We start from the raw sequence: 20,369 nt of genomic DNA, 5'->3' as shown, positions 1-20,369 counted from the left end.
TTTTTAAGGCATTTCGCGCATACATGAAATGAACACATTTTTCTCCAAAACTATAACAGATGCAAGCTTGTCCTGTTTGGTGGAGATGATATGTAATAAAATAAGTAGAAATCCACTAAAAGTTTTGTTTGGTTATCTTGCAATCCCGAGATAATCGTCTCCATGCTCCAAATCCATTTTAAAGCCATTTTTAAGGCATTTCGCGCATACATGAAATGAACACATTTTTCTCCAAAACTATAACAGATGCAAGCTTGTCCTGTTTGGTGGAGATGATATTTAATAAAATAAGTAGAAATCCACTAAAAGTTTTGTTTGGTTATCTTGCAATCCCGAGATAATCGTCTCCATGCTCCAAATCCATTTTAAAGCCATTTTTAAGGCATTTCGCGCATACATGAAATGAACACATTTTTCTCCAAAACTATAACAGATGCAAGCTTGTCCTGTTTGGTGGAGATGATATTTAATAAAATAAGTAGAAATCCACTAAAAGTTTTGTTTGGTTATCTTGCAATCCCGAGATAATCGTCTCCATGCTCCAAATCCATTTTAAAGCCATTTTTAAGGCATTTCGCGCATACATGAAATGAACACATTTTTCTCCAAAACTATAACAGATGCAAGCTTGTCCTGTTTGGTGGAGATGATATTTAATAAAATAAGTAGAAATCCACTAAAAGTTTTGTTTGGTTATATTGCAATCCCGAGATAATCGTCTCCATGCTCCAAATCCATTTTAAAGCCATTTTTAAGGCATTTCGCGCATACATGAAATGAACACATTTTTCTCCAAAACTATAACAGATGCAAGCTTGTCCTGTTTGGTGGAGATGATATGTAATAAAATAAGTAGAAATCCACTAAAAGTTTTGTTTGGTTATCTTGCAATCCCGAGATAATCGTCTCCATGCTCCAAATCCATTTTAAAGCCATTTTTAAGGCATTTCGCGCATACATGAAATGAACACATTTTTCTCCAAAACTATAACAGATGCAAGCTTGTCCTGTTTGGTGGAGATGATATTTAATAAAATAAGTAGAAATCCACTAAAAGTTTTGTTTGGTTATCTTGCAATCCCGAGATAATCGTCTCCATGCTCCAAATCCATTTTAAAGCCATTTTTAAGGCATTTCGCGCATACATGAAATGAACACATTTTTCTCCAAAACTATAACAGATGCAAGCTTGTCCTGTTTGGTGGAGATGATATTTAATAAAATAAGTAGAAATCCACTAAAAGTTTTGTTTGGTTATCTTGCAATCCCGAGATAATCGTCTCCATGCTCCAAATCAATTTTAAAGCCATTTTTAAGGCATTTCGCGCATACATGAAATGAACACATTTTTCTCCAAAACTATAACAGATGCAAGCTTGTCCTGTTTGGTGGAGATAATATTTAATAAAATAAGTAGAAATCTACTAAAAGTTTCGTTTGTTTATATTGCCATCCTGAGATAATCGTCTCCATGCTCCAAATCCATTTAAAAGCCATTTCAAAGGCATTTTGCGCATACATGAAATGAACACATTTTTCTCCAAAACTATAACACATGCAAGCTTGTCCTGTTTGGTGGAGATGATATTTAATAAAATAAGTAGAAATCCACTAAAAGTTTTGTTTGGTTATCTTGCAATCCCGAGATAATCGTCTCCATGCTCCAAATCCATTTTAAAGCCATTTTTAAGGCATTTCGCGCATACATGAAATGAACACATTTTTCTCCAAAACTATAACAGATGCAAGCTTGTCCTGTTTGGTGGAGATGATATTTAATAAAATAAGTAGAAATCCACTAAAAGTTTTATTTGGTTATCTTGCAATCCCGAGATAATCGTCTCCATGCTCCAAATCCATTTTAAAGCCATTTTTAAGGCATTTCGCGCATACATGAAATGAACACATTTTTCTCCAAAACTATAACAGATGCAAGCTTGTCCTGTTTGGTGGAGATGATATTTAATAAAATAAGTAGAAATCCACTAAAAGTTTTGTTTGGTTATCTTGCAATCCCGAGATAATCGTCTCCATGCTCCAAATCCATTTTAAAGCCATTTTTAAGGCATTTCGCGCATACATGAAATGAACACATTTTTCTCCAAAACTATAACAGATGCAAGCTTGTCCTGTTTGGTGGAGATGATATTTAATAAAATAAGTAGAAATCCACTAAAAGTTTTGTTTGGTTATATTGCAATCCCGAGATAATCGTCTCCATGCTCCAAATCCATTTTAAAGCCATTTTTAAGGCATTTCGCGCATACATGAAATGAACACATTTTTCTCCAAAACTATAACAGATGCAAGCTTGTCCTGTTTGGTGGAGATGATATTTAATAAAATAAGTAGAAATCCACTAAAAGTTTTGTTTGGTTATCTTGCAATCCCGAGATAATCGTCTCCATGCTCCAAATCCATTTTAAAGCCATTTTTAAGGCATTTCGCGCATACATGAAATGAACACATTTTTCTCCAAAACTATAACAGATGCAAGCTTGTCCTGTTTGGTGGAGATGATATTTAATAAAATAAGTAGAAATCCACTAAACGTTTTGTTTGGTTATCTTGCAATCCCGAGATAATCGTCTCCATGCTCGAAATCCATTTTAAAGCCATTTTTAAGGCATTTCGCGCATACATGAAATGAACACATTTTTCTCCAAAACTATAACAGATGCAAGCTTGTCCTGTTTGGTGGAGATGATATTTAATAAAATAAGTAGAAATCTACTAAAAGTTTTGTTTGGTTATCTTGCAATCCCGAGATAATCGTCTCCATGCTCCAAATCCATTTTAAAGCCATTTTTAAGGCATTTCGCGCATACATGAAATGAACACATTTTTCTCCAAAACTATAACAGATGCAAGCTTGTCCTGTTTGGTGGAGATGATATTTAATAAAATAAGTAGAAATCCACTAAAAGTTTTGTTTGGTTATCTTGCAATCCCGAGATAATCGTCTCCATGCTCCAAATCCATTTTAAAGCCATTTTTAAGGCATTTCGCGCATACATGAAATGAACACATTTTTCTCCAACACTATAACAGATGCAAGCTTGTCCTGTTTGGTGGAGATGATATTTAATAAAATAAGTAGAAATCCACTAAAAGTTTTGTTTGGTTATCTTGCAATCCCGAGATAATCGTCTCCATGCTCCAAATCCATTTTAAAGCCATTTTTAAGGCATTTCGCGCATACATGAAATGAACACATTTTTCTCCAAAACTATAACAGATGCAAGCTTGTCCTGTTTGGTGGAGATGATATTTAATAAAATAAGTAGAAATCCACTAAAAGTTTTGTTTGGTTATCTTGCAATCCCGAGATAATCGTCTCCATGCTCCAAATCCATTTTAAAGCCATTTTTAAGGCATTTCGCGCATACATGAAATGAACACATTTTTCTCCAAAACTATAACAGATGCAAGCTTGTCCTGTTTGGTGGAGATGATATTTAATAAAATAAGTAGAAATCCACTAAAAGTTTTGTTTGGTTATCTTGCAATCCCGAGATAATCGTCTCCATGCTCCAAATCCATTTTAAAGCCATTTTTAAGGCATTTCGCGCATACATGAAATGAACACATTTTTCTCCAAAACTATAACAGATGCAAGCTTGTCCTGTTTGGTGGAGATAATATTTAATAAAATAAGTAGAAATCTACTAAAAGTTTTGTTTGTTTATATTGCCATCCTGAGATAATCGTCTCCATGCTCCAAAATCAATTTTAAAGCCATTTCAAAGGCATTTTGCGCATACATGAAATGAACACATTTTTCTCCAAAACTATAACACATGCAAGCTTGTCCTGTTTGGTGGAGATGATATTTAATAAAATAAGTAGAAATCCACTAAAAGTTTTGTTTGGTTATCTTGCAATCCCGAGATAATCGTCTCCATGCTCCAAATCCATTTTAAAGCCATTTTTAAGCCATTTCGCGCATACATGAAATGAACACATTTTTCTCCAAAACTATAACAGATGCAAGCTTGTCCTGTTTGGTGGAGATGATATTTAGTAAAATAAGTAGAAATCCACTAAAGGTTTTGTTTGGTTATCTTGCAATCCCGAGATAATCGTCTCCATGCTCCAAATCCATTTTAAAGCCATTTTTAAGGCATTTCGCGCATACATGAAATGAACACATTTTTCTCCAAAACTATAACAGATGCAAGCTTGTCCTGTTTGGTGGAGATGATATTTAATAAAATAAGTAGAAATCCACTAAAAGTTTTGTTTGGTTATATTGCAATCCCGAGATAATCGTCTCCATGCTCCAAATCCATTTTAAAGCCATTTTTAAGGCATTTCGCGCATACATGAACTGAACACATTTTTCTCCAAAACTATAACAGATGCAAGCTTGTCCTGTTTGGTGGAGATGATATTTAATAAAATAAGTAGAAATCCACTAAAAGTTTTGTTTGGTTATCTTGCAATCCCGAGATAATCGTCTCCATGCTCGAAATCCATTTTAAAGCCATTTTTAAGGCATTTCGCGCATACATGAAATGAACACATTTTTCTCCAAAACTATAACAGATGCAAGCTTGTCCTGTTTGGTGGAGATGATATTTAATAAAATAAGTAGAAATCCACTAAAAGTTTTGTTTGGTTATCTTGCAATCCCGAGATAATCGTCTCCATGCTCCAAATCCATTTTAAAGCCATTTTTAAGGCATTTCGCGCATACATGAAATGAACACATTTTTCTCCAAAACTATAACAGATGCAAGCTTGTCCTGTTTGGTGGAGATGATATTTAATAAAATAAGTAGAAATCCACTAAAAGTTTTGTTTGGTTATCTTGCAATCCCGAGATAATCGTCTCCATGCTCCAAATCCATTTTAAAGCCATTTTTAAGGCATTTCGCGCATACATGAAATGAACACATTTTTCTCCAAAACTATAACAGATGCAAGCTTGTCCTGTTTGGTGGAGATGATATTTAATAAAATAAGTAGAAATCCACTAAAAGTTTTGTTTGGTTATCTTGCAATCCCGAGATAATCGTCTCCATGCTCCAAATCCATTTTAAAGCCATTTCAAAGGCATTTCGCGCATACATGAAATGAACACATTTTTCTCCAAAACTATAACAGATGCAAGCTTGTCCTGTTTGGTGGAGATGATATTTAATAAAATAAGTAGAAATCCACTAAAAGTTTTGTTTGGTTATATTGCAATCCCGAGATAATCGTCTCCATGCTCCAAATCCATTTTAAAGCCATTTTTAAGGCATTTCGCGCATACATGAAATGAACACATTTTTCTCCAAAACTATAACAGATGCAAGCTTGTCCTGTTTGGTGGAGATGATATTTAATAAAATAAGTAGAAATCCACTAAAAGTTTTGTTTGGTTATCTTGCAATCCCGAGATAATCGTCTCCATGCTCCAAATCCATTTTAAAGCCATTTTTAAGGCATTTCGCGCATACATGAAATGAACACATTTTTCTCCAAAACTATAACAGATGCAAGCTTGTCCTGTTTGGTGGAGATGATATTTAATAAAATAAGTAGAAATCCACTAAAAGTTTTGTTTGGTTATCTTGCAATCCCGAGATAATCGTCTCCATGCTCCAAATCCATTTTAAAGCCATTTTTAAGGCATTTCGCGCATACATGAAATGAACACATTTTTCTCCAAAACTATAACAGATGCAAGCTTGTCCTGTTTGGTGGAGATGATATTTAATAAAATAAGTAGAAATCCACTAAAAGTTTTGTTTGGTTATCTTGCAATCCCGAGATAATCGTCTCCATGCTCCAAATCCATTTTAAAGCCATTTTTAAGGCATTTCGCGCATACATGAAATGAACACATTTTTCTCCAAAACTATAACAGATGCAAGCTTGTCCTGTTTGGTGGAGATGATATTTAATAAAATAAGTAGAAATCCACTAAAAGTTTTGTTTGGTTATCTTGCAATCCCGAGATAATTTTCTCCATGCTCCAAATCCATTTTAAAGCCATTTTTAAGGCATTTCGCGCATACATGAAATGAACACATTTTTCTCCAAAACTATAACAGATGCAAGCTTGTCCTGTTTGGTGGAGATAATATTTAATAAAATAAGTAGAAATCTACTAAAAGTTTCGTTTGTTTATATTGCCATCCTGAGATAATCGTCTCCATGCTCCAAATCCATTTTAAAGCCATTTTAAAGGCATTTTGCGCATACATGAAATGAACACATTTTTCTCCAAAACTATAACACATGCAAGCTTGTCCTGTTTGGTGGAGATGATATTTAATAAAATAAGTAGAAATCCACTAAAAGTTTTGTTTGGTTATCTTGCAATCCCGAGATAATCGTCTCCATGCTCCAAATCCATTTTAAAGCCATTTTTAAGGCATTTCGCGCATACATGAAATGAACACATTTTTCTCCAAAACTATAACAGATGCAAGCTTGTCCTGTTTGGTGGAGATGATATTTAATAAAATAAGTAGAAATCCACTAAAAGTTTTGTTTGGTTATCTTGCAATCCCGAGATAATCGTCTCCATGCTCCAAATCAATTTTAAAGCCATTTTTAAGGCATTTCGCGCATACATGAAATGAACACATTTTTCTCCAAAACTATAACAGATGCAAGCTTGTCCTGTTTGGTGGAGATAATATTTAATAAAATAAGTAGAAATCTACTAAAAGTTTCGTTTGTTTATATTGCCATCCTGAGATAATCGTCTCCATGCTCCAAATCCATTTAAAAGCCATTTCAAAGGCATTTTGCGCATACATGAAATGAACACATTTTTCTCCAAAACTATAACACATGCAAGCTTGTCCTGTTTGGTGGAGATGATATTTAATAAAATAAGTAGAAATCCACTAAAAGTTTTGTTTGGTTATCTTGCAATCCCGAGATAATCGTCTCCATGCTCCAAATCCATTTTAAAGCCATTTTTAAGGCATTTCGCGCATACATGAAATGAACACATTTTTCTCCAAAACTATAACAGATGCAAGCTTGTCCTGTTTGGTGGAGATGATATTTAATAAAATAAGTAGAAATCCACTAAAAGTTTTATTTGGTTATCTTGCAATCCCGAGATAATCGTCTCCATGCTCCAAATCCATTTTAAAGCCATTTTTAAGGCATTTCGCGCATACATGAAATGAACACATTTTTCTCCAAAACTATAACAGATGCAAGCTTGTCCTGTTTGGTGGAGATGATATTTAATAAAATAAGTAGAAATCCACTAAAAGTTTTGTTTGGTTATCTTGCAATCCCGAGATAATCGTCTCCATGCTCCAAATCCATTTTAAAGCCATTTTTAAGGCATTTCGCGCATACATGAAATGAACACATTTTTCTCCAAAACTATAACAGATGCAAGCTTGTCCTGTTTGGTGGAGATGATATTTAATAAAATAAGTAGAAATCCACTAAAAGTTTTGTTTGGTTATATTGCAATCCCGAGATAATCGTCTCCATGCTCCAAATCCATTTTAAAGCCATTTTTAAGGCATTTCGCGCATACATGAAATGAACACATTTTTCTCCAAAACTATAACAGATGCAAGCTTGTCCTGTTTGGTGGAGATGATATTTAATAAAATAAGTAGAAATCCACTAAAAGTTTTGTTTGGTTATCTTGCAATCCCGAGATAATCGTCTCCATGCTCCAAATCCATTTTAAAGCCATTTTTAAGGCATTTCGCGCATACATGAAATGAACACATTTTTCTCCAAAACTATAACAGATGCAAGCTTGTCCTGTTTGGTGGAGATGATATTTAATAAAATAAGTAGAAATCCACTAAAAGTTTTGTTTGGTTATCTTGCAATCCCGAGATAATCGTCTCCATGCTCGAAATCCATTTTAAAGCCATTTTTAAGGCATTTCGCGCATACAAGAAATGAACACATTTTTCTCCAAAACTATAACAGATGCAAGCTTGTCCTGTTTGGTGGAGATGATATTTAATAAAATAAGTAGAAATCTACTAAAAGTTTTGTTTGGTTATCTTGCAATCCCGAGATAATCGTCTCCATGCTCCAAATCCATTTTAAAGCCATTTTTAAGGCATTTCGCGCATACATGAAATGAACACATTTTTCTCCAAAACTATAACAGATGCAAGCTTGTCCTGTTTGGTGGAGATGATATTTAATAAAATAAGTAGAAATCCACTAAAAGTTTTGTTTGGTTATCTTGCAATCCCGAGATAATCGTCTCCATGCTCCAAATCCATTTTAAAGCCATTTTTAAGGCATTTCGCGCATACATGAAATGAACACATTTTTCTCCAAAACTATAACAGATGCAAGCTTGTCCTGTTTGGTGGAGATGATATTTAATAAAATAAGTAGAAATCCACTAAAAGTTTTGTTTGGTTATCTTGCAATCCCGAGATAATCGTCTCCATGCTCCAAATCCATTTTAAAGCCATTTTTAAGGCATTTCGCGCATACATGAAATGAACACATTTTTCTCCAAAACTATAACAGATGCAAGCTTGTCCTGTTTGGTGGAGATGATATTTAATAAAATAAGTAGAAATCCACTAAAAGTTTTGTTTGGTTATATTGCAATCCCGAGATAATCGTCTCCATGCTCCAAATCCATTTTAAAGCCATTTTTAAGGCATTTCGCGCATACATGAAATGAACACATTTTTCTCCAAAACTATAACAGATGCAAGCTTGTCCTGTTTGGTGGAGATGATATTTAATAAAATAAGTAGAAATCCACTAAAAGTTTTGTTTGGTTATCTTGCAATCCCGAGATAATCGTCTCCATGCTCCAAATCCATTTTAAAGCCATTTTTAAGGCATTTCGCGCATACATGAAATGAACACATTTTTCTCCAAAACTATAACAGATGCAAGCTTGTCCTGTTTGGTGGAGATGATATTTAATAAAATAAGTAGAAATCCACTAAAAGTTTTGTTTGGTTATCTTGCAATCCCGAGATAATCGTCTCCATGCTCCAAATCCATTTTAAAGCCATTTTTAAGGCATTTCGCGCATACATGAAATGAACACATTTTTCTCCAAAACTATAACAGATGCAAGCTTGTCCTGTTTGGTGGAGATGATATTTAATAAAATAAGTAGAAATCCACTAAAAGTTTTGTTTGGTTATCTTGCAATCCCGAGATAATCGTCTCCATGCTCCAAATCCATTTTAAAGCCATTTTTAAGGCATTTCGCGCATACATGAAATGAACACATTTTTCTCCAAAACTATAACAGATGCAAGCTTGTCCTGTTTGGTGGAGATGATATTAATTAAAATAAGTAGAAATCCACTAAAAGTTTTGTTTGGTTATCTTGCAATCCCGAGATAATCGTCTCCATGCTCCAAATCCATTTTAAAGCCATTTTTAAGGCATTTCGCGCATACATGAAATGAACACATTTTTCTCCAAAACTATAACAGATGCAAGCTTGTCCTGTTTGGTGGAGATAATATTTAATAAAATAAGTAGAAATCTACTAAAAGTTTCGTTTGTTTATATTGCCATCCTGAGATAATCGTCTCCATGCTCCAAATCCATTTTAAAGCCATTTCAAAGGCATTTTGCGCATACATGAAATGAACACATTTTTCTCCAAAACTATAACACATGCAAGCTTGTCCTGTTTGGTGGAGATGATATTTAATAAAATAAGTAGAAATCCACTAAAAGTTTTGTTTGGTTATCTTGCAATCCCGAGATAATCGTCTCCATGCTCCAAATCCATTTTAAAGCCATTTTTAAGGCATTTCGCGCATACATGAAATTAACACATTTTTCTCCAAAACTATAACAGATGCAAGCTTGTCCTGTTTGGTGGAGATGATATTTAATAAAATAAGTAGAAATCCACTAAAAGTTTTGTTTGGTTATCTTGCAATCCCGAGATAATCGTCTCCATGCTCCAAATCAATTTTAAAGCCATTTTTAAGGCATTTCGCGCATACATGAAATGAACACATTTTTCTCCAAAACTATAACAGATGCAAGCTTGTCCTGTTTGGTGGAGATAATATTTAATAAAATAAGTAGAAATCTACTAAAAGTTTCGTTTGTTTATATTGCCATCCTGAGATAATCGTCTCCATGCTCCAAATCCATTTAAAAGCCATTTCAAAGGCATTTTGCGCATACATGAAATGAACACATTTTTCTCCAAAACTATAACACATGCAAGCTTGTCCTGTTTGGTGGAGATGATATTTAATAAAATAAGTAGAAATCCACTAAAAGTTTTGTTTGGTTATCTTGCAATCCCGAGATAATCGTCTCCATGCTCCAAATCCATTTTAAAGCCATTTTTAAGGCATTTCGCGCATACATGAAATGAACACATTTTTCTCCAAAACTATAACAGATGCAAGCTTGTCCTGTTCGGTGGAGATGATATTTAATAAAATAAGTAGAAATCCACTAAAAGTTTTGTTTGGTTATCTTGCAATCCCGAGATAATCGTCTCCATGCTCCAAATCCATTTTAAAGCCATTTTTAAGGCATTTCGCGCATACATGAAATGAACACATTTTTCTCCAAAACTATAACAGATGCAAGCTTGTCCTGTTTGGTGGAGATGATATTTAATAAAATAAGTAGAAATCCACTAAAAGTTTTGTTTGGTTATCTTGCAATCCCGAGATAATCGTCTCCATGCTCCAAATCCATTTTAAAGCCATTTTTAAGGCATTTCGCGCATACATGAAATGAACACATTTTTCTCCAAAACTATAACAGATGCAAGCTTGTCCTGTTTGGTGGAGATGATATTTAATAAAATAAGTAGAAATCCACTAAAAGTTTTGTTTGGTTATCTTGCAATCCCGAGATAATCGTCTCCATGCTCCAAATCCATTTTAAAGCCATTTTTAAGGCATTTCGCGCATACATGAAATTAACACATTTTTCTCCAAAACTATAACAGATGCAAGCTTGTCCTGTTTGGTGGAGATGATATTTAATAAAATAAGTAGAAATCCACTAAAAGTTTTGTTTGGTTATCTTGCAATCCCGAGATAATCGTCTCCATGCTCCAAATCCATTTTAAAGCCATTTTTAAGGCATTTCGCGCATACATGAAATGAACACATTTTTCTCCAAAACTATAACAGATGCAAGCTTGTCCTGTTTGGTGGAGATGATATTTAATAAAATAAGTAGAAATCCACTAAAAGTTTTGTTTGGTTATCTTGCAATCCCGAGATAATCGTCTCCATGCTCCAAATCCATTTTAAAGCCATTTTTAAGGCATTTCGCGCATACATGAAATGAACACATTTTTCTCCAAAACTATAACAGATGCAAGCTTGTCCTGTTTGGTGGAGATGATATTTAATAAAATAAGTAGGAATCCACTAAAAGTTTTGTTTGGTTATCTTGCAATCCCGAGATAATCGTCTCCATGCTCCAAATCCATTTTAAAGCCATTTTTAAGGCATTTCGCGCATACATGAAATGAACACATTTTTCTCCAAAACTATAACAGATGCAAGCTTGTCCTGTTTGGTGGAGATGATATTTAATAAAATAAGTAGAAATCCACTAAAAGTTTTGTTTGGTTATCTTGCAATCCCGAGATAATCGTCTCCATGCTCCAAATCCATTTTAAAGCCATTTCAAAGGCATTTTGCGCATACATGAAATTAACACATTTTTCTCCAAAACTATAACACATGCAAGCTTGTCCTGTTTGGTGGAGATGATATTTAATAAAATAAGTAGAAATCCACTAAACTATTTGTTTGGTTATCTTGCAATCCCGAGATAATCGTCTCCATGCTCCAAATCCATTTTAAAGCCATTTTTAAGGCATTTCGCGCATACATGAAATGAACACATTTTTCTCCAAAACTATAACAGATGCAAGCTTGTCCTGTTTGGTGGAGATGATATTTAATAAAATAAGTAGAAATCCACTAAAAGTTTTGTTTGGTTATCTTGCAATCCCGAGATAATCGTCTCCATGCTCTAAATCCATTTTAAAGCCATTTTTAAGGCATTTCGCGCATACATGAAATGAACACATTTTTCTCCAAAACTATAACAGATGCAAGCTTGTCCTGTTTGGTGGAGATGATATTTAATAAAATAAGTAGAAATCCACTAAAAGTTTTGTTTGGTTATCTTGCAATCCCGAGATAATCGTCTCCATGCTCCAAATCCATTTTAAAGCCATTTTTAAGGCATTTCGCGCATACATGAAATGAACACATTTTTCTCCAAAACTATAACAGATGCAAGCTTGTCCTGTTTGGTGGAGATGATATTTAATAAAATAAGTAGAAATCCACTAAAAGTTTTGTTTGGTTATCTTGCAATCCCTAGATAATCGTCTCCATGCTCCAAATCCATTTTAAAGCCATTTTTAAGGCATTTCGCGCATACATGAAATGAACACATTTTTCTCCAAAACTATAACAGATGCAAGCTTGTCCTGTTTGGTGGAGATGATATTTAATAAAATAAGTAGAAATCCACTAAAAGTTTTGTTTGGTTATCTTGCAAACCCGAGATAATCGTCTCCATGCTCCAAATCCATTTTAAAGCCATTTTTAAGGCATTTCGCGCATACATGAAATGAACACATTTTTCTCCAAAACTATAACAGATGCAAGCTTGTCCTGTTTGGTGGAGATGATATTTAATAAAATAAGTAGAAATCCACTAAAAGTTTTGTTTGGTTATCTTGCAATCCCGAGATAATCGTCTCCATGCTCCAAATCCATTTTAAAGCCATTTTTAAGGCATTTCGCGCATACATGAAATGAACACATTTTTCTCCAAAACTATAACAGATGCAAGCTTGTCCTGTTTGGTGGAGATAATATTTAATAAAATAAGTAGAAATCTACTAAAAGTTTCGTTTGTTTATATTGCCATCCTGAGATAATCGTCTCCATGCTCCAAATCCATTTTAAAGCCATTTCAAAGGCATTTTGCGCACACATGAAATGAACACATTTTTCTCCAAAACTATAACACATGCAAGCTTGTCCTGTTTGGTGGAGATGATATTTAATAAAATAAGTAGAAATCCACTAAAAGTTTTGTTTGGTTATCTTGCAATCCCGAGATAATCGTCTCCATGCTCCAAATCCATTTTAAAGCCATTTTTAAGGCATTTCGCGCATACATGAAATGAACACATTTTTCTCCAAAACTATAACAGATGCAAGCTTGTCCTGTTTGGTGGAGATGATATTTAATAAAATAAGTAGAAATCCACTAAAAGTTTTGTTTGGTTATCTTGCAATCCCGAGATAATCGTCTCCATGCTCCAAATCCATTTTAAAGCCATTTTTAAGGCATTTCGCGCATACATGAAATGAACACATTTTTCTCCAAAACTATAACAGATGCAAGCTTGTCCTGTTTGGTGGAGATAATATTTAATAAAATAAGTAGAAATCTACTAAAAGTTTCGTTTGTTTATATTGCCATCCTGAGATAATCGTCTCCATGCTCCAAATCCATTTTAAAGCCATTTCAAAGGCATTTTGCGCATACATGAAATGAACACATTTTTCTCCAAAACTATAACACATGCAAGCTTGTCCTGTTTGGTGGAGATGATATTTAATAAAATAAGTAGAAATCCACTAAAAGTTTTGTTTGGTTATCTTGCAATCCCGAGATAATCGTCTCCATGCTCCAAATCCATTTTAAAGCCATTTTTAAGGCATTTCGCGCATACATGAAATGAACACATTTTTCTCCAAAACTATAACAGATGCAAGCTTGTCCTGTTTGGTAGAGATGATATTTAATAAAATAAGTATAAATCCACTAAAAGTTTTGTTTGGTTATCTTGCAATCCCGAGATAATCGTCTCCATGCTCCAAATCCATTTTAAAGCCATTTTTAAGGCATTTCGCGCATACATGAAATGAACACATTTTTCTCCAAAACTATAACAGATGCAAGCTTGTCCTGTTTGGTGGAGATAATATTTAATAAAATAAGTAGAAATCTACTAAAAGTTTCGTTTGTTTATATTGCCATCCTGAGATAATCGTCTCCATGCTCCAAATCCATTTTAAAGCCATTTCAAAGGCATTTTGCGCATACATGAAATGAACACATTTTTCTCCAAAACTATAACACATGCAAGCTTGTCCTGTTTGGTGGAGATGATATTTAATAAAATAAGTAGAAATCCACTAAAAGTTTTGTTTGGTTATCTTGCAATCCCGAGATAATCGTCTCCATGCTCCAAATCCATTTTAAAGCCATTTTTAAGGCATTTCGCGCATACATGAAATGAACACATTTTTCTCCAAAACTATAACAGATGCAAGCTTGTCCTGTTTGGTGGAGATGATATTTAATAAAATAAGTAGAAATCCACTAAAAGTTTTGTTTGGTTATCTTGCAATCCCGAGATAATCGTCTCCATGCTCCAAATCCATTTTAAAGCCATTTTTAAGGCATTTCGCGCATACATGAAATGAACACATTTTTCTCCAAAACTATAACAGATGCAAGCTTGTCCTGTTTGGTGGAGATGATATTTAATAAAATAAGTAGAAATCCACTAAAAGTTTTGTTTGGTTATCTTGCAATCCCGAGATAATCGTCTCCATGCTCCAAATCCATTTTAAAGCCATTTCAAAGGCATTTTGCGCATACATGAAATTAACACATTTTTCTCCAAAACTATAACACATGCAAGCTTGTCCTGTTTGGTGGAGATGATATTTAATAAAATAAGTAGAAATCCACTAAACGTTTTGTTTGGTTATCTTGCAATCCCGAGATAATCGTCTCCATGCTCCAAATCCATTTTAAAGCCATTTTTAAGGCATTTCGCGCATACATGAAATGAACACATTTTTCTCCAAAACTATAACAGATGCAAGCTTGTCCTGTTTGGTGGAGATGATATTTAATAAAATAAGTAGAAATCCACTAAAAGTTTTGTTTGGTTATCTTGCAATCCCGAGATAATCGTCTCCATGCTCTAAATCCATTTTAAAGCCATTTTTAAGGCATTTCGCGCATACATGAAATGAACACATTTTTCTCCAAAACTATAACAGATGCAAGCTTGTCCTGTTTGGTGGAGATGATATTTAATAAAATAAGTAGAAATCCACTAAAAGTTTTGTTTGGTTATCTTGCAATCCCGAGATAATCGTCTCCATGCTCCAAATCCATTTTAAAGCCATTTTTAAGGCATTTCGCGCATACATGAAATGAACACATTTTTCTCCAAAACTATAACAGATGCAAGCTTGTCCTGTTTGGTGGAGATGATATTTAATAAAATAAGTAGAAATCCACTAAAAGTTTTGTTTGGTTATCTTGCAATCCCTAGATAATCGTCTCCATGCTCCAAATCCATTTTAAAGCCATTTTTAAGGCATTTCGCGCATACATGAAATGAACACATTTTTCTCCAAAACTATAACAGATGCAAGCTTGTCCTGTTTGGTGGAGATGATATTTAATAAAATAAGTAGAAATCCACTAAAAGTTTTGTTTGGTTATCTTGCAATCCCGAGATAATCGTCTCCATGCTCCAAATCCATTTTAAAGCCATTTTTAAGGCATTTCGCGCATACATGAAATGAACACATTTTTCTCCAAAACTATAACAGATGCAAGCTTGTCCTGTTTGGTGGAGATGATATTTAATAAAATAAGTAGAAATCCACTAAAAGTTTTGTTTGGTTATCTTGCAATCCCGAGATAATCGTCTCCATGCTCCAAATCCATTTTAAAGCCATTTTTAAGGCATTTCGCGCATACATGAAATGAACACATTTTTCTCCAAAACTATAACAGATGCAAGCTTGTCCTGTTTGGTGGAGATAATATTTAATAAAATAAGTAGAAATCTACTAAAAGTTTCGTTTGTTTATATTGCCATCCTGAGATAATCGTCTCCATGCTCCAAATCCATTTTAAAGCCATTTCAAAGGCATTTTGCGCACACATGAAATGAACACATTTTTCTCCAAAACTATAACACATGCAAGCTTGTCCTGTTTGGTGGAGATGATATTTAATAAAATAAGTAGAAATCCACTAAAAGTTTTGTTTGGTTATCTTGCAATCCCGAGATAATCGTCTCCATGCTCCAAATCCATTTTAAAGCCATTTTTAAGGCATTTCGCGCATACATGAAATGAACACATTTTTCTCCAAAACTATAACAGATGCAAGCTTGTCCTGTTTGGTGGAGATGATATTTAATAACATAAGTAGAAATCCACTAAAAGTTTTGTTTGGTTATCTTGCAATCCCGAGATAATCGTCTCCATGCTCCAAATCCATTTTAAAGCCATTTTTAAGGCATTTCGCGCATACATGAAATGAACACATTTTTCTCCAAAACTATAACAGATGCAAGCTTGTCCTGTTTGGTGGAGATAATATTTAATAAAATAAGTAGAAATCTACTAAAAGTTTCGTTTGTTTATATTGCCATCCTGAGATAATCGTCTCCATGCTCCAAATCCATTTTAAAGCCATTTCAAAGGCATTTTGCGCATACATGAAATGAACACATTTTTCTCCAAAACTATAACACATGCAAGCTTGTCCTGTTTGGTGGAGATGATATTTAATAAAATAAGTAGAAATCCACTAAAAGTTTTGTTTGGTTATCTTGCAATCCCGAGATAATCGTCTCCATGCTCCAAATCCATTTTAAAGCCATTTTTAAGGCATTTCGCGCATACATGAAAAGAACACATTTTTCTCCAAAACTATAACAGATGCAAGCTTGTCCTGTTTGGTGGAGATGATATTTAATAAAATAAGTAGAAATCCACTAAAAGTTTTGTTTGGTTATCTTGCAATCCCGAGATAATCGTCTCCATGCTCCAAATCCATTTTAAAGCCATTTTTAAGGCATTTCGCGCATACATGAAATGAACACATTTTTCTCCAAAACTATAACAGATGCAAGCTTGTCCTGTTTGGTGGAGATAATATTTAATAAAATAAGTAGAAATCTACTAAAAGTTTCGTTTGTTTATATTGCCATCCTGAGATAATCGTCTCCATGCTCCAAATCCATTTTAAAGCCATTTCAAAGGCATTTTGCGCATACATGAAATGAACACATTTTTCTCCAAAACTATAACACATGCAAGCTTGTCCTGTTTGGTGGAGATGATATTTAATAAAATAAGTAGAAATCCACTAAAAGTTTTGTTTGGTTATCTTGCAATCCCGAGATAATCGTCTCCATGCTCCAAATCCATTTTAAAGCCATTTTTAAGGCATTTCGCGCATACATGAAATTAACACATTTTTCTCCAAAACTATAACAGATGCAAGCTTGTCCTGTTTGGTGGAGATGATATTTAATAAAATAAGTAGAAATCCACTAAAAGTTTTGTTTGGTTATCTTGCAATCCCGAGATAATCGTCTCCATGCTCCAAATCCATTTTAAAGCCATTTTTAAGGCATTTCGCGCATACATGAAATGAACACATTTTTCTCCAAAACTATAACAGATGCAAGCTTGTCCTGTTTGGTGGAGATGATATTTAATAAAATAAGTAGAAATCCACTAAAAGTTTTGTTTGGTTATCTTGCAATCCCGAGATAATCGTCTCCATGCTCCAAATCCATTTTAAAGCCATTTTTAAGGCATTTCGCGCATACATGAAATGAACACATTTTTCTCCAAAACTATAACAGATGCAAGCTTGTCCTGTTTGGTGGAGATAATATTTAATAAAATAAGTAGAAATCTACTAAAAGTTTCGTTTGTTTATATTGCCATCCTGAGATAATCGTCTCCATGCTCCAAATCCATTTTAAAGCCATTTTTAAGGCATTTCGCGCATACATGAAATGAACACATTTTTCTCCAAAACTATAACAGATGCAAGCTTGTCCTGTTTGGTGGAGATGATATTTAATAAAATAAGTAGAAATCCACTAAAAGTTTTGTTTGGTTATCTTGCAATCCCGAGATAATCGTCTCCATGCTCCAAATCCATTTTAAAGCCATTTTTAAGGCATTTCGCGCATACATGAAATGAACACATTTTTCTCCAAAACTATAACAGATGCAAGCTTGTCCTGTTTGGTGGAGATGATATTTAATAAAATAAGTAGAAATCCACTAAAAGTTTTGTTTGGTTATATTGCAATCCCGAGATAATCGTCTCCATGCTCCAAATCCATTTTAAAGCCATTTTTAAGGCATTTCGCGCATACATGAAATGAACACATTTTTCTTTAAAACTATAACAGATGCAAGCTTGTCCTGTTTGGTGGAGATGATATTTAATAAAATAAGTAGAAATCCACTAAAAGTTTTGTTTGGTTATCTTGCAATCCCGAGATAATCGTCTCCATGCACCAAATCCATTTTAAAGCCATTTTTAAGGCATTTCGCGCATACATGAAATGAACACATTTTTCTCCAAAACTATAACAGATGCAAGCTTGTCCTGTTTGGTGGAGATAATATTTAATAAAATAAGTAGAAATCTACTAAAAGTTTCGTTTGTTTATATTGCCATCCTGAGATAATCGTCTCCATGCTCCAAATCCATTTTAAAGCCATTTCAAAGGCATTTTGCGCATACATGAAATGAACACATTTTTCTCCAAAACTATAACACATGCAAGCTTGTCCTGTTTGGTGGAGATGATATTTAATAAAATAAGTAGAAATCCACTAAAAGTTTTGTTTGGTTATCTTGCAATCCCGAGATAATCGTCTCCATGCTCCAAATCCATTTTAAAGCCATTTTTAAGGCATTTCGCGCATACATGCAATGAACACATTTTTCTCCAAAACTATAACAGATGCAAGCTTGTCCTGTTTGGTGGAGATGATATTTAATAAAATAAGTAGAAATCCACTAAAAGTTTTGTTTGGTTATCTTGCAATCCCGAGATAATCGTCTCCATGCTCCAAATCCATTTTAAAGCCATTTTTAAGGCATTTCGCGCATACATGAAATGAACACATTTTTCTCCAAAACTATAACAGATGCAAGCTTGTCCTGTTTGGTGGAGATGATATTTAATAAAATAAGTAGAAATCCACTAAAAGTTTTGTTTGGTTATCTTGCAATCCCGAGATAATCGTCTCCATGCTCCAAATCCATTTTAAAGCCATTTTTAAGGCATTTCGCGCATACATGAAATGAACACATTTTTCTCCAAAACTATAACAGATGCAAGCTTGTCCTGTTTGGTGGAGATGATATTTAATAAAATAAGTAGAAATCCACTAAAAGTTTTGTTTGGTTATCTTGCAATCCCGAGATAATCGTCTCCATGCTCCAAATCCATTTTAAAGCCATTTCAAAGGCATTTTGCGCATACATGAAATTAACACATTTTTCTCCAAAACTATAACACATGCAAGCTTGTCCTGTTTGGTGGAGATGATATTTAATAAAATAAGTAGAAATCCACTAAAAGTTTTGTTTGGTTATCTTGCAATCCCGAGATAATCGTCTCCATGCTCCAAATCCATTTTAAAGCCATTTTTAAGGCATTTCGCGCATACATGAAATGAACACATTTTTCTCCAAAACTATAACAGATGCAAGCTTGTCCTGTTTGGTGGAGATGATATTTAATAAAATAAGTAGAAATCCACTAAAAGTTTTGTTTGGTTATCTTGCAATCCCGAGATAATCGTCTCCATGCTCCAAATCCATTTTAAAGCCATTTTTAAGGCATTTCGCGCATACATGAAATGAACACATTTTTCTCCAAAACTATAACAGATGCAAGCTTGTCCTGTTTGGTGGAGATGATATTTAATAAAATAAGTAGAAATCCACTAAAAGTTTTGTTTGGTTATCTTGCAATCCCGAGATAATCGTCTCCATGCTCCAAATCCATTTTAAAGCCATTTTTAAGGCATTTCGCGCATACATGAAATGAACACATTTTTCTCCAAAACTATAACAGATGCAAGCTTGTCCTGTTTGGTGGAGATGATATTTAATAAAATAAGTAGAAATCCACTAAAAGTTTTGTTTGGTTATCTTGCAATCCCGAGATAATCGTCTCCATGCTCCAAATCCATTTTAAAGCCATTTTTAAGGCATTTCGCGCATACATGAAATGAACACATTTTTCTCCAAAACTATAACAGATGCAAGCTTGTCCTGTTTGGTGGAGATGATATTTAATAAAATAAGTAGAAATCCACTAAAAGTTTTGTTTGGTTATCTTGCAATCCCGAGATAATCGTCTCCATGCTCCAAATCCATTTTAAAGCCATTTTTAAGGCATTTCGCGCATACATGAAATGAACACATTTTTCTCCAAAACTATAACAGATGCAAGCTTGTCCTGTTTGGTGGAGATGATATTTAATAAAATAAGTAGAAATCCACTAAAAGTTTTGTTTGGTTATCTTGCAATCCCGAGATAATCGTCTCCATGCTCCAAA

Source organism: Anomaloglossus baeobatrachus, unplaced genomic scaffold (assembly GCF_048569485.1).
Source record: "Anomaloglossus baeobatrachus isolate aAnoBae1 unplaced genomic scaffold, aAnoBae1.hap1 Scaffold_208, whole genome shotgun sequence".
In the NCBI taxonomy this organism is placed as follows: domain Eukaryota; kingdom Metazoa; phylum Chordata; class Amphibia; order Anura; family Aromobatidae; genus Anomaloglossus; species Anomaloglossus baeobatrachus.
This window is presented reverse-complemented; position numbering follows the sequence as displayed.